This window comes from Cetorhinus maximus, chromosome 8 (genome assembly GCF_964194155.1).
Source record: "Cetorhinus maximus chromosome 8, sCetMax3.hap1.1, whole genome shotgun sequence".
Lineage (NCBI taxonomy): Eukaryota > Metazoa > Chordata > Chondrichthyes > Lamniformes > Cetorhinidae > Cetorhinus > Cetorhinus maximus.
In genome coordinates, this window is record NC_135886.1 from 67,306,118 (window position 1) to 67,321,991 (window position 15,874).

Below are 15,874 nucleotides of genomic sequence, written 5' to 3' on the forward strand. Positions count from 1 at the left end.
GGACCTCCTGCCATCCCCGCACAGCCTTGAGGAGGCATCACTGCACTGTGAGCCGCTTTGTGTGTATGCTTGGACATTTACCACTTTTGTATGGGATGGCAGCAGCTCCAGCGATCAACAGATGGATAGGGGGTGGCAGCAGTTGCAGTTCCCAAAACCTCCTCTCAGACAACAAGACTGATGCTTCTGGCTTGCAAGGTATCAGTGGCTGTCCAAGTGCCCTTTAATATGAAGCCTGGCCTTTGACCCTATGAGGTAATGGCAGGGGTGTCGACTTCTCCCCCCCACAACTGCATGATTCGCCACACTCCTCACGAATGAATACCTAATTGGCTGGCCGTCATGTGATTGCGCATGACCAGCTGTCCCACTCACAAGCAGAAGTGCTGTGTACTTCCAGTCCCATTGCTGAAAACCTCACCACTACTGGCAGATTCCACCCAAAATTTCAGGTCGATGATGTTTCATCAGAACTGATGGTCATGGGCCTGAAACGTTAACTGAGTTTCTCTCTCTTCAGATGCTTTCAACACGTCGATGTTGTTTTTGACCACATGTTAGGGAGGCAAAGCCATTTAATTAATGTAGAAAGATGTGGTTTTGTGTGTATGCTTGTGTAGTGAATGTGGTACTGGACAAGCAATGCAAAAGATTGTAGGTTCAAATCACACAATGTCAATTTATGAAACTGCATTTCATAAGTCTGTAAATTTATGAGCAAGTTCCAGAAGAATTACCATGAAAGTTAGCTATTTGTAGTAAAAAGACAATTGGATATCTAATATCTTTCAGGTAAGAAATCTTGCTAACCACTATTCAGCCTGACCTCCAGATGACCCTAGCCCCACATGACATTGTTGATTCCTAAAAACTCCAGCTGTAATCGATCACTAAAAAGTTCAACTTATAAGGAAAACTATCCGAAAGACTTCTATCCAGGCATTGTATCAGGGCAACACTTAGGCAATCTCAGCCCAATTGGCCCTTTGAAACCCTCCTCACTACCCACTTGAACATTACTCTGGGTCTGCATCAGGTGGTCACTGAACCAACACGAGGTAGTAACCTATCTGACTTTGTCATCATCAAGCTACCTGTCATAATCATATCTGTTCACGATAGCACTGGTAGGACTGAATGCCGCATATTCCTATTGAAAATAAAGTACAATTTCCATAGTGAGGATATCCACCATGGCACTACTGCTAAGTGGAACAAGATTAGGACCAATCTAGCAGTTCAAAATTCAACATTTATGAGGCAGTATAGGCCGACGTCAGCAGCAAAATTGTATCCGACCACAATATGTAACCTCATGGCCAGGCATTTATCCCTCACTCACTGTCAAACTGATAGCTCTTCCCCGGTTCAGTGGGGAGTGTAGCAGGTCTGCTTTGAATGAACTATGAACAAAGCAGCAGGCTGCAGATAGAGCTAAGCAGTTCCACAACAAATGGAGAAGAGCAAAGTGCAGTGATGGACAATTATGTAGCCAACAGAGGAGCAAACTTCATTAGCATCCCCATCTTCAGCCATGGTTTAGCCAGCACATGAATGTAAGAAGCAAGGCTGAAGTGCTTGAAGCATTCTTCAGTAAAAAATACTGAGTGGATTACTCAGCCTCTTCATCTAGTCCCCACTGGAGCTAGATTAGGGCTGTGCAATTGCACTGGGCCCAGAGGGCCTGAGTGAATTCAGTGAAAGATCACCTACGTAAGAAGAAACAAATATGTTATTTAATTGATTAATGTGCAGATAACAAGATTCAACAATATCAGTTTTGCTCTTTATAAGATCAACAATGTCTTAATTAAAGTTGAAGACAATTCATGATAGGTTTATTGCATATATTCCAAATAATTACATATAATTAATTTCCATGATTATTTCAAGGTATAATTTGACAGAATATTTGATCCATTACATTAAATTTATCTCATGCAGCCAAGTCTAATGCACTAGGGAGAAATGCACATACACAAAACTTCATATTATATCCATTTTAAGAAAACAAATTACAACTGGCTATCAAACCAGTCAATATGTGGCCAACAAGTCACCGAAGATTAGCAGGGATACACCACACACATGTAAGCAACAAGAATTTACATAATTCTCCTCTTCAATTTTCTTTAAGGTAGTTCAATATTATTTGTTAGATTTGTTGTAGAGAATATGTGAACTCTTAGCCAGGGGAAACAAGATATATTTTATTCAGAGTCCACACTTTGGGCAGAATTTTCTGCTCGTTGGGCGGGTGTGCGCCTGAACCGAACGAGCATAAAGTGATGCGCGATGATGTCAGGCAAGTGTCCCGATGTCATCATACACTCGCATGATATTTTGGTTGGCGGGCGCGCACTGGAGTTGGCAGCATGCCCGCCGACAATTAAAAGGCCTATTAAGGCCAACAACAATCTAATAAAATTAAATTTTTTGCTGCACGTCCAACCCAATCGGCCTTTCCATTTTTTGCAAAACCTTATCCACGGACGGGATGAGGTTTTGATCCGTCGTGAAAAAAAAAGAATTTTATACTAATTTCTAACATGTCAGAGTCACGTGTGACAGAGGGGACATTTTTTTTAACATCTTAAAATGCTTTATTTTTAATTTTTCATATCTTCATCACCCTGAGGCAGCTCTGTGTCTCAGGGAGCTTTTCCTCCTTGCGTGCATGTGCAAAGTTCCTTGCTCGCCCTCCTCGCCACCTCCCCTCCTCCCCAGCACACAGGCAGCTCTAAGCGCTGCAGCGCATTATTCATGCTGTGCGGGCCAAAAGTGAAACAGCGGTCCAGCCCCGATCACGGGGGGTGGTCGGCTTTCCAACCGCTCCCGCCCGCTCCTGCCGAACCTGCCTGACGAAGGCAAAATCCTGGGCTTTGAGTTCTTCAGAAGCAGTAGAAAAATCCAATGAGCAAAAGAAAATAGATTGAAGGAAAAAGGAGACAGAAAATTTAATAACAAAGAAAATTCATAGTGTTGAAAGGAGAAACAGAGATAAATAAAAACAAAGGATGAGAAAAGTGCCTGAAAGGAGTACTGCGTGGCACCAGAAGTCACATTGAAATTATGATTAATGGAGCTGAAATAAGGCTAAATAATATCCCAAATAATAGGACACAGTTAAATTTGTAGTGAAAGGCTTTAATGCCCAAGATGAATTTGTACAATCTATATATTTGTTCAGAGTCTAAGCTGCAATGATCCCTGAACATTGAACCCCTATCTCCTATCACATTTAGTTAAGCCTGAAGGGTGAAAAATGGCAATTTTCTATTACTTATGCAAACAGCTAGATGATCAGGGCATATTATTTTACTTACTGAGAACAGAGAGGCACAAGGACAACCGAGGCTAACTCTTCTCTAATGAGTGTCATGATCCAGAGGACACGCAGCAATCAGAAGTGTGCTCCGACCCCAACGCTTAGCTTCTCACCTCCTACCGTCATGATTGAGGTGAGAAGGAGAAGGCAAAATTTAACTTATACAAACTGCAACTACCACTTAACTACTCATATTACATTAGACTTTGCTGTAGCTAGTTTCTGAGCTATCATGTGGCATATTTACTGAAATAACATTGGTGTTTCAAGAACTTTTAGTTGCTCAATGTCAATTATTCTTGCGTTCACCACTGCTTCTGATTTTGTCATCTATTTGTATATTTCTTATTGTAAACATGCCTTTTCGCGATCATAGTGTGTGGATTGAAACCAGGTTAAGTTGGTAGCATTGTCTAGTAAAATATAAGGGCTCCAAGTCAAACCTTTAATTGCACAGGGCCTTCCCAAGGCAATGCTGCCGTGGGTCACAACTATCATATATGTTATCTAGCTAACTCATTTCATTCCATGTAAAATTAATTAATGGCTAAGTGCACTGGATACAGAAAAGGTTATTGGCCCTGACACCGTTTCAGTTTTGGTGCTGAAAAACTGTATACAGAGAGCTACCTGCACCCCACCCACTCACTACCCCAGCTCCAAACCGCCACCCCATCTTGTGATATCACTTTAAGGGAATGTGCAAATGAGTAGCCAGGTTGTACAATAGCATGTGACCAGCATGTGTGCAGAAATTGCAGTTGTGTTGCTCTTGTGACTAATAGTCGCTAAATCCATAAAGTGGATCTGTCTGCTGAGCCATCCTGCACTGTATCTTCTAATAAACAGAACCTACATATAGTTTGCCAGTCCTGGTGTGAGATTGGTAAGCTTGTGTAACTGGGTAATAGAAACACAACAATGTGAATTTGAAGACCACAGGACAAACCACGAACAAGAATTTGTAGAATACAGAGGCTGTACGTATATTGAAACCCTGAGAGGCAGAGTCCCTTTACAGACGGTGCTTTGCAGAACAGTAAGTACCTGATTTGTGAATTAGCCGGATCATTGGTTAATGGGAATAGCAAGTTGCTTTAGACTCATGCTGTGCAGTCGTTTTGAATTGGGCAGGAAAAGCTGCAGGGCCATTGTGATACCCTCGGGTGCCATTCCCATGCAAAAGACAAAAGCATGCAAAATGGGAAAAAAACAGAACTGTAGCCACAAAGCAAGAAGGAAGAGACTAAAACAAAACACAGCAGCTGCATTGGTGAATCTCTCCTTGGAGTAGAGAGATTACAAATCCCCCATACATCAGGGAGATGACCATCAAATTCCCCAGCATGAATTGGAAGGCCACAGATATCCTATCCGAGTTTAGGCTGTTTAAACAAAGGATGGAACTATGGCTTTTTAGATTTATCCTTCACAAAACCAGATAAACAAGCAGTGGAAATGAGGGGTTGCACGGAGTCAACACTTCAGGCCTGTCTGAGGAGGATCAGAAGGCCCCTGTTAAACTGGAGGATCAGCTTTGCGTAAAAGTGAACTTCAGGATTCGTTCTTTGGTGCTATTGGCCTACAGACAGCAGCCATGGGAATCAATTGATCAGCTCATCAGCAGGAGCTGTGACAAGGACTTCTTCGGAAGCTGTGAGCTGTCTGAACCGATGATGGAGCTGGTTATAGCTTCAACGCCAATCGAAGCCTTCCAGAAGACCTTTTGAAGAAAAAGGTCACAATATTGACACACTACTAACAGATGACAGAAAGTATGAAGCCAATGTGGCTGGACCACAACGCCTGCAAGCATTAGGTATGGCAACCAGTATTACTGTAGTAGCCAGGACACAGAAAGCAAACAAGCAATGTGGGAAGTGTGGTTTACTGTGCCCACCATGAAGCCATCTTGTATTCCAATTTCTTTGTAAGATATGCAGTATAAAAGGACATTGGGATAGCCTATGCAGGAAACCTGGTTCCAGAGGTGCGACCATAGGTTACAGTAAGATACAACCAAACAGAAAGTATCCTTAGCATACTGGTAGCAACAACAGGGAGTACACCAGAGACCTGTATAAGTGCAAATACATACACAAGGTTGGACCAAGATTAAGACTCAGAGTTGAAAGATCTTCAACTAGAAAGCGAACAGGCCTTCCAAATTGTGAATGTATGGATGAAGTCAAATGGTTAGAGGCTTTTGCAACACAATGGGCAGAATCATCCCAGATTTGCACTAAGTGCAGTAGCAGGTTTTCATGCCGTATCGTCCCAAACTCGCTGCATTACTTATGCATTCCCTGGAAACACGCCGTTTTGATGGTGGGCAGGCTCTGATTCACATGCCATGCTGTCATCTCGCCACTTCATCACGCCAGGCACCACATTTAAAGTACAGCCTCGCTCAGTGCTTCCAATCCAGGACTGCAGCAAAGAAGACATTGCCCTGAAAGGCAAGAAGACTGCAGCCCAGCCCTCGAGCGCCTTTCGGATGCCGTGGAGTTCCGCTGTGATGTCCTCTACCCCAGCTCTGGCCGCAGGAGGGGCAGCTCCATTACCATTCCGGCTTGGTAGGCGATGGCAGTGGTGATCAGTCCCAATGTTGCACAGAAGAGGCTGACCATCCAATGCAGATAGAGGATGAATGATCTCATCCACGCGGCCAGGGTACGGCAACCATCTCATAACTCTAAACTCACACACTCAAGACCATCACACATGCACTGGCATCTCACTCTCTGCCAGTTCAAGGGACATCACCTCCCATTCTCACAAACATACCCTCATATGTCCATCTGGCCTATCTCCTCTGGAGACTGTCTAGTCAACACTCACCATCTTGAGGCCACTTGCACAGATCAACATGTGCCTCCACACACACCCTGGGTTACCTTCCTTCCCCAGTACAGCCCTCGTCCTGCAGCCTCTTCCCTTGCCTGAGGCCACTTCTCCCCCTTCCCCAAGCAAGACCTTGCCCTGCAGCTATTGAAAAACCACCCACATATGGCTGATCTGGTAGGTAGAGACCTACCCATGAGCCCCCCTAAAAGTGATATGGTGCTGTCTGTGAAGCCTGCTGCTGATGACTGCAAGCGCTGACCGAAGCAAGGTAGACAAACAAACCTTGAAGTCCTGAGCATAGTGCAGCTTGCCAAGTGCACGCCTTAAATATGCTGTTATGAAACACATCACCGAGGCGGACGATCCAGCAGGGTGTGGGGGGGGGGGGGGGGGAGATGAGTCCAGCGGGCTAGCTTATAATGATATGCTGATGTATTACAATGAGGTTCCTGACGTCCGATAGCGGAGAACATGGACCGCCATCGGCAGGCGGAACGGACGATCGCAAACTGGTTTCACGACGTCGTGAAACTGATTTTTGGCCTTCTCGCCATATTCTCTGCTCATAGCACTGAACACGCCTGACGCCAGCGGGCACGGAAAATCCCAGCCAATATGTGGATGAAGTCAAATACTTAGAGGTTTTTGCTACCATCAGCATCATATGCCCAAAGAAAAGTGGCAAACACACACCTGCAGCCAAAGTTGAGACAGGAGCGAATGCAAATGTCTTTGTAAGTCAGGATTCTGAAGGATATGTATCTAGATTGTTGGAAGTCAATGATACAACTTACAACAGCCAAATTAACTGCGTACAATTGGTCATCCATTCATTGCATAAGCATGTTGACATTGCAATGCAACTGCACAAGTCTGCATGGAAGTACAAGTATTTTACTTGGTGGACGTGAGCAGACCAGCAATAGCAGGGTAACCAATGTGTATGGGACTCAACATTGTGACCATATACAAGATCACCCACCTACCATTCGTGGCAGAAGAGGCCAAGAATAATCGCAATGAGTCAGTACAATACTTACAACAGATGTGTCAATGTATCAGTAATTACATTGTTGTTTTTTTTAAATAAAGTTCTCCCTGGAGAGGGGAGAGGGGGAGAAAGGTGGATATAACCTCCCCCTTTTATTTAGGAGAGGAGAGGAAGGAGAGGGGTAGAGGACAGGGAGGCACAGGAGGGAAAGGGGAAAGTCCAGATGGGTGTCTCGTGATGCAAAGATGGAAGGTGGGTGGGGGCTTGTTGGTCTTCTGGCAGGGGGAGGCGATGGCTTCAGCCAGTACTGGCCTAACTGGAAAAAGGCTGGGTTGGGGCGGGGGGGGTAATTACATTGTTTTTTTTTTGCGGAGCGCCGAGACAAACGATCACCAGCAGCTCCAAGAAACTAAAATTGTGCTTCCGAAATCTCTTGATATCGATTCCGCACGGATAAAGCGCAAGTGCCTCGTCCTTGACTATCTGCTTGTTGACTGGCAATTACATTGTATAGCAATTAAATTGTTGAAGACAAATGCTTGTTAAAACAGGTGATGGGCATTGATTCACCCATCAAATTATATAAAAATGGGCATAGCTGTAACACTCTGGTGTGGAGGGACTGAAAAACTGATGCACTGAAGAGCTGTCTTGAGAATAAACCAGCTTGGGATAAAGGGCAGGCTTTGGACTCTTTCTTCCACAACAAGCACTTATTGTGAGTAACCAGAAGAGCATAGCCATATTCTACAATCACTGATAGCAGCAGCTCATTGTGAAGGACTTGTCTTTAACAACAAGAAATGCCAGGTTAGATCAGATTAACCTGTTCAGCTCTAATTATTCAAGTTCTGGGATCTGTCCTGACCCAGCCAAACTTGAAGATGTACAAGACATGGCTACTCCCCAGGACGAAGAGGATGTGCAGAGATGCCTCAGATTTTTCAACTTCTTAGTTCCATACATGCCCAACTTTGTCGATAAAGCATCATCTCTTGAGGAAGAATGTTCCATTTGTATGGCAGGAGGACCATGTTTGAGTCACATGATCAGGCATTGTCAGGAGAGACATGCATTCTACAATAAAACAACCCAAGAAGAGAGATGGTCTCAGAGGTCGACACATCTCAAAAAAGGTTAGGAACGCATATCATGCAAAACAGCAAGCCAACTGCATTTGGCTCCAAAGGTCTATCGCAAGCACAATTCAATTATTCAAACACAGTGCATGAGACACCCACTGGTATTCGGTATCACAAGATTCTGGAGGTGTCAGCTGTGGCTCAGTTCATAGCACCCTCGCCTTTGAATCAGAGGGTTGTGGGTTCATGTCCCACTCCCGGAAAAACCAAGAACTGTGATTGTACTCGAAAGAAGTTGCAATCTGTGACTGTTGGTAACTCGAAAGAGTTTCCACCTCTGGTGCTATGTCTTTATTTGTCAAAAGATATCACAAGATTCTGCACATACCTATTCGGTAAATGATTCATTGTGAAAACTGACCACAAACAACTGGAAATGATTTGGCACAATCCACTGATGAGTGCACTACCCAGACTACAATGACTTTTGATACAAACCGGGTAGCAAAATGGTTACTTCAGATACACTGAGCAAGTTACCAAATCCGAAACAAACCGCAGATATTTTGCTAGACCCATAAGAAGACTGCATAGATATCGAAGTAGAAGAGGTACTCAATGTTGATCTGATGAGTTTTGGGTCAATACAAACACAACCAACTTCAGGAGGAAACAGCCAAAGATCCATGACTGAAGGCACTATGGAGACTTATTGTAGAAGGTTGACCTGATATGATACAAGGAGGGCCAGGCATCCTTAGAGGTTTTTGGCCATACAAAGATGAATGGGATATTTTAAGAGGTGTGATTTTCAAAGGAAAGCTGGTGCTTGTACCTGAAGCTCTTCATGAGGACATATTGTCACAGTTACACCAGGGGCATATGGGTATAGGTAAAGGAAACTGTGTATTGACCAGAGATCAACAATGATATCAAGAAGGTAGTGAGGGTGTGTGAAGCATGCCAGAGCCACTAACCATATCAACACAAAGAACCTTTACACCCTCATGAGATTCCATCATACCCTTGGTCTAAAATCACAACAGATCTATTTGTTATCCATGACAATGACTTTCTCTCAGTCACTGATTACTTTTCCAGGTTTCCAAACATCAGACACCTCTCAGTGGTGACACAATGAGAGTGCAATATCCGGTATGCCTAAAGAGATCATATCAGACAACGAGCCACAACACACTGATAGACCTTTTAGGGACATGTGTGCCAAATGGGTCATAAACCATGTCTCACCACAGTCCATTAAAGAGAGTCCGTTAAAGAGTGCAGAGAGAGAGGCGAGAGGCCATTAAAGAGCGCGGAGAGAGAGAGATGAGAGGCCATTAAAGAACGCGAGATGGAAAAGAGGGCAAAGAATGGCTGATTGGTGAGTCTTTCTAGGCTTTAAAGTATAAGTAAGGTCTTTAGTTTGTGTTTAGGTCTTTAGTCTTTTTCTTAAAAATAGCTTGTTAAGTACAGGATCGATACTGGTGTGTAAAAAAAAAAAAATGACAATAAAGTGTAAAGATTGGGGGATTCTTCAAGTGTAAAGATCAGGGATACTAGAGTCATTAATTAATAAATTAAATTAAATACGATAGTGATGGCAGAATAGGTGATGTGTTGTTGCTGCAGCATGTGGGGGTTGCCGGATACCAAGGTGATCCAGAGTGAACATGTCCATAGGAAGTGTTTGCAGCTCGAGGAACTTCGGATCCGAGTTAAGGAGCTGGAGTCTGAGCTGCAGTCATTGTGCCACAAAAAGGAGGGTGAAAGTTACCTGGACACATTGTTCCAGGAGGCAGTCACACCCCTCAGATTAGGTAATTCAAATTTGGTCTGTGATCAGGGACAGGAGGGTGTGACTGCAGGTGAAGCAGGTATGGGGACCCAGGGGGTATCTTTCGAGGAGCCTCAGCCCCTGCAACTGTCCAACAGTTACGAGGTTCATGCAAGCTGTGTGGATGAGAGCGAGGACTGCAGGAAGGATGAGTGAACTGATCACGGCACTGTGGTCCAGGGAGCCATTCAAGTCGGGGGAAAATAGGAATGTAGTAGTGGTAGGGGACAGTATAATTAGGAGGATAGATACTGTTCTCTGCAGCCATGAGCGTAAGCCTCAAAGGCTGTGTTGCCTGCCCGGTGCCAGGGTTAAGGACATCTCCTCAGGGCTGGAGAGGAATTTGGAGTGGGAGGGGAGGGATCCAGTTGTCGTCCATGTTGCTACCAACAACATTGATAGGGCTAGAAAGAAGGTTCTTCTGAAATAATTTGAACAGTTAGGAGCTAAATTAAAAAGCAGAACCTCCAAGGTAATAATCTCGGGATTGCTACCTGAGCCACGGGAAAACTAGCATAGAGCAAATAAAGTTAAGGAGTTAAATGCGTGACTCAGAGATTGGTGTGGGAGGAATGGGTTTCAGTTCATGGGGCACAGGCACCAGTACAGGGGTAGAAGGGAGCTGTTCCATGGGACGGGCTTCACTTGAACCGTGCTGGGACCAGCATCCTGGTGAATTAAATAACTAGGATTGTAGAGAGGGCTTCAAACTAAATTGAGAGGGGAGGGTTCTGGAGAGGGGATACTTAGGCTTACAATGCAAAAGGATATGGCAGCATTGCAGGGCAGCTATTTAGGTAATGATACCCAGAGTGTGTCAAGAAGGGACGGAGTGTACAAACATAAAAAACAGCTGCAAATAGGGTCAAAGGGGGAGAAAATGGTAAAAAGGCAAAATTAATGGTCCTTTACTTGAATGCATAGAGTATTCAGAACAAAATAAATGAATTAATGGCACAAATAGAGGTTAATGCGTATGATCTTATAGTCATGGTTATAAGGCGATCACAGCTGGGAACTAAATATTGGGGGTATGTGACTTTTCGAAAGGACAAGCAGGAAGGAAAGGGTGGCAGGGTAGCTTTGTTAGTATGAGATGGAATAAGTACAATAGCAAGAAATGATCTTGGATCGGAAGATGTAGAATCCATATGGTGGAGGTAAGAAATAACAAGGGGAAGAAGACACTGGTGGCAGTAGTCCATAGGCCCCCCAACAGTAACTACATTGTAGGACAGAGAATAAATCAGGAGATAATGAGGGCGTGTAAAAAAGGCAGTGCATTAATCATTGGTGACTTTCATCTTCATGTAAATTTGGAAAATCAAATTGGCAGAGGTAGCCATTAGCAAGAATTCATAGAGTGTATTCGGGACAGTTTCCTACAGCAATATGTTGTGGTTCCAACCAGGGATCAGGCTATTTTGGATATGGTCATGTGTAATGAGGCAGGTTTAATAAATGATCTCAGAGTCAAAGATCCCCTAGGAAACAGTGACCATAACATGGTTGAATTTAGCATTCAGTTTGAGAGTGAGAAACTTGGGTCAAAAAAAACTATGCTAAACTTGAATAAGGGTAATTACAAAGGAATGAGGGCAAAGTTGGCTGGGGTGGACTGGGGAAGGAGTTTAACAGAAAAGATGGTTGATGAACAATGGCAGACATTGAAGAAAATAGTTCATGACTCACAACAAAGATGTGTCCCAGCAAGGAAGAAGGATTCTAAGGAAGGGGATAAACCAACTATGGTTAACCAAGGAAGTTAAGGATAGTATCAAATTGAAAGAAAAAACATACAACGTGGCAAAGATTAGTGGTAAGCCAGAGGATTGGGAAAGTTTTAAAAACCAACAAAAGATTACCAAAAACATAATAAAGAGGTAGAAAATAAACTTTGAGGTTAAACTAGCAAGTACTATAAAAATGGACAGTAAGAGCTTCCTTAAATATATAAAAAGGAAGAGAGAGGCCAAAGTGAACATAGGCCCCTTAGAGAACGAGGTTAGGGAAATAACATTGGGGAACTAGGAAATGGCAGAGGAGTTGAATAAATACTTTCCATCAGTCTTCACGGTAGAAGACACTAATAGCATTCCAAAAATACTAAATAATCAAGGGGAAAAAGGTGGAGGAGGAAATAAATACAATAACTTTCACTAGAGAAAAGGTACTAGGGAAACTAATGGGGCTAAAGGCCGATAAGTCCCTTGGACCTGATGGGTTGCATCCTAGGATATTAGAAGAAGCAACTACACAGATAGTGAATGCAGTAGTATTAATCTTCCAAGAATCCTTAGATTCTGGAAAAGGTTCCAGAAGATTGGAAAACTGCCAATGCAACGTCCTTATTCAAAAAAGGAGACAAAAAACAGGTAACTATAGGCCAGTTAGCTTAACAGCCATCATTGGGAAAATGTTACAGTCTATTATAAAGGGTGTAATAGCAGAGCATTTAGAAATGCAATATAATCAAGCAGAGTCAGCATGGCTTCATGAAGGGGAAATCATGCCTAACAAATTTATTAGAGTTCTTTGAGGAGGTAACAAGCAGGATAGATAATAAGAAACCAGTAGATGTAATATATTTGGATTTCCAAAAGGTGTTGGATAAGGTACCGCACATAAGGCTACTTAATCAGATAAGAGCTCATGGCGTTGGGGGTAGTATATTAGCATGAAAAGAGGATTGGCTAAGAAGGCAGAGAGTTGGAATAAGAGGGGCATTTTCAGGATGGCAACCTGTAACTAGTGGAATGCCACAGGGATCAGTGCTGGGGCCTCAATTATTTACAATAAATAGTAATGACTTGGATGAGGGAAGTGAATTTACTATCGCCAAGTTTGCGGATGACACAAAAATAGATGGCAAAGCAAGTGGTGAGAATGACACAGAGTCTACAGAGGGATATGGATAGGTTAAGTGAGTGGGCAAAAACTTGGCAGATGGAATATAATGTGGGAAAATGTGAGGTTATGCAATTTGGCAGGGAGAATAGAGGAGCTGAATATTATTTATGTGGAGAAAGACTGCAGAAAGTTGCAGCACAGAGAGATTTGGGAGTCCTCGTGCATGAATCCCAAAAAGCTAGCATACAAGTTCATCAGGTAATAGGGAAGGCAAATGGAATGTTGGCCTTTATTTCAAAGGGAATGGAGTATAAAAATAGGGAAGTCTTGCTAAAACTATACAAGCTACTAGTTAGACCACACCTAGAATACTGTGAACAGTTTTGGCCCCCTTATCTAAGGAAAATATACTAGCAGTGCAGAGAAGGTTCACTAGGTTGATCCTAGGTATGGAGAGATTTTCTGACAAGGAGAGGTTGAGTAGGTTGGGCCTGTACTCATTGGAGCTTAGAAGAATGAGAGGCGACTTCATTGAAATATATAAGAATCTTAGGGGGCTTGATAGGGTAGATGCTGAAAGGTTGTTTCCCCTTGTGGGAGAGTCTAGGACCAGAGGGCATAATCTCAGAATAAGGGGTCGTCCATTTAAGACAGAGATGAGGAGGAATTTCTTCTCTCAGAGGGTAGTGAATCTATGGAATTCTTTACCGTAAAGGGCTCTAGAGGCTCTGTCATTAAGTATATTCAAGGCTGAGATAGATGATTTTTAATCAGTAAGGGAATCAAGGGTTATGGGGAAAAGGCAGGAAAGTGGAGTTGAGGATTATCAGATCAGCCATTATCTCATTGAATGGCGGAACAGACTCGATGGGCCGAATGGCCTACATCTGCTCCTATGTCTTATGGTCACAGTATTGCAGATTCAATTGTCTTGCCAAGTGATTGGTTCGCACAGTTAAGGCATTAATCATGAAGTACAGGGAAACAAAAAAGATCTCCATATTCCAATGTTACACTTAAGAGCAACACCTTTAGATATGGGCTTGCCGTCATGAGCAGAAATCATGTTCGGAAGGCAGGTTATGATACCTTCGCCATGCCACCACCTGTCCCAGTTCTCAGAGATACAGGGGAAACTTCTCAAAAAGTAAGGGAGAATGAAGTTGACACACGACTAACATGCAGGAACTGCCTAGTCTGTGCGTGGGACAGAAGGTTCAGTTCATACATCCTACCCAGGAAACCTGATCCCCCAAAGAGGTATCCAAAGTGTGCAGTGAGCCATTGATTTTATGAGGTCACAACACCAAAAGGAGAAACAGAAGCCAGCTAAGGGAATTGTATAATCCAGCAACTCCAATTGCATCTGAAACACATCCAAAGATTAACTTAAAAAGTGAAATTGTGGAAGACCACCATGAAAACAATCAACACTCCGATAATGCACATAATGCCAATGCATCTACAAGTCAAGAACACCTAAGTGACAAATCTAGATCTCAGGAAGGTCATACCATCACAAGATCTGGGATGATTAGCAGGCCACCCATACTTTATACAGACCCTCGAACTCCTAAACAGAGAACTATCTTTTGTGGAAATAGTTTTCACAAACACCCTACACTCCATGTATTTTTACTCATAAAGTATTTAATGTTATCTTGGGGAAAATAGGAGATTTTGCAATATCACTTTAAGAGAATATACAAATGAGCAAGTAGCCAGGATGTAGAGTTGCATGTGACCAGCAGCTAGTAGGGTGTAGGAATTGTAGCTGTGTTCTCCTTGTGAGTAAGGGTTGCTGAATCCATAAAGTAGATCTGTCTGCTGAGCCATCCTGTGCTGTATCTTCAAATAAGCTGAATTTACATATAGTTTACTAGTCCTGGTATGAGATTAGTGAGTTGGTGTAAAGCAGACATAGAAACACGACCATGTCCCCCACCTCACCCACCCTAACTCCCCGCAAAGTTGTTCAATTATAACCATGACACTGCCATCTAGTTGAAAATGTGGAAGATTTCCAAGGTATGCTCTATTCACAACAATCTGAATAATTTTAACCAGAAAAATTATTGGTCCAGAAACTTCCTTATAACAATTGTTAGTAAGGTGATAGAATCATAAATACGACCAAAACATGCCACTCAACATCACCTCCGGACCCCATGAAGTCTCATGACTTCAGGTCAACATGGGCAAGGAAACCTCCTGTTGATTACCACATGTCAGCTGATGAATCAGTGCTCCTGCATGTCGAACAGGGAGCACTGAGAGTGGCAAGGACACGGAATGTACTCTGGGTGGGGGACTTCAATGTCCATCACCAAAAGTGGCTCAGTAGCATAACTATAGACTCAGCTGACTGAGTCCTAAAGGACATAACTGCTAGACTGGGTCAGCGGCAGGTGGTGAAGGAACCAACAAGGGGGAAAAACATCCTTGACCTCATCCGCACCAACCTACCTGTCACAGATGCATCTGTCCATGACCACCGCACAGTCATTGTGGAAACGCAGTCCCATCTTCACATTGAGGATACCCTCCATCATGCAGTGTGGCACTGCCACCGTGCTAAATGGGATAGATTTTGAATGGATCTAGCAACTCGAAGCTGGGCAATCATCAGGCACTGTGGGCCATCAGCAACAGCAGAATTGTACTCAACCACAGTCTGCAACTTCATGGCCCAGCATATCCCCCATTCCACCATTACTACCAAGCCAGGGGATCAACCCTGATTCAATGAAGAGTGCAGGAGGGCAAGCCAGGAGCAGCATCAGGCATACCTAAAAATGAGGTGTCAACCTGGTGAAGCTACAACACAGGGCTACTCGTGTGCCAAACAGCATAAGCAGTAAGTGATAGAAAGAGGTAAGTGATCGCACAACCAATGGATCAGATCCAAGCTCTGCCATCCTGCCACATTGTTATGACCC

The 15,874-nt window shown here is 43.5% G+C and overlaps 1 long non-coding RNA gene and 1 pseudogene across 1 annotated transcript in view; both read right to left on the reverse strand.

Moving 5' to 3' along the window:
* Positions 1-15,874, reverse strand: part of LOC144683294 (uncharacterized) — a 75,260-nt gene that overhangs the window by 44,261 nt on the left and 15,125 nt on the right. The gene's annotated exons all lie outside the window — the stretch shown is intronic.
* On the reverse strand, positions 7,536-7,710 carry LOC144684127 (U11 spliceosomal RNA; annotated as a pseudogene).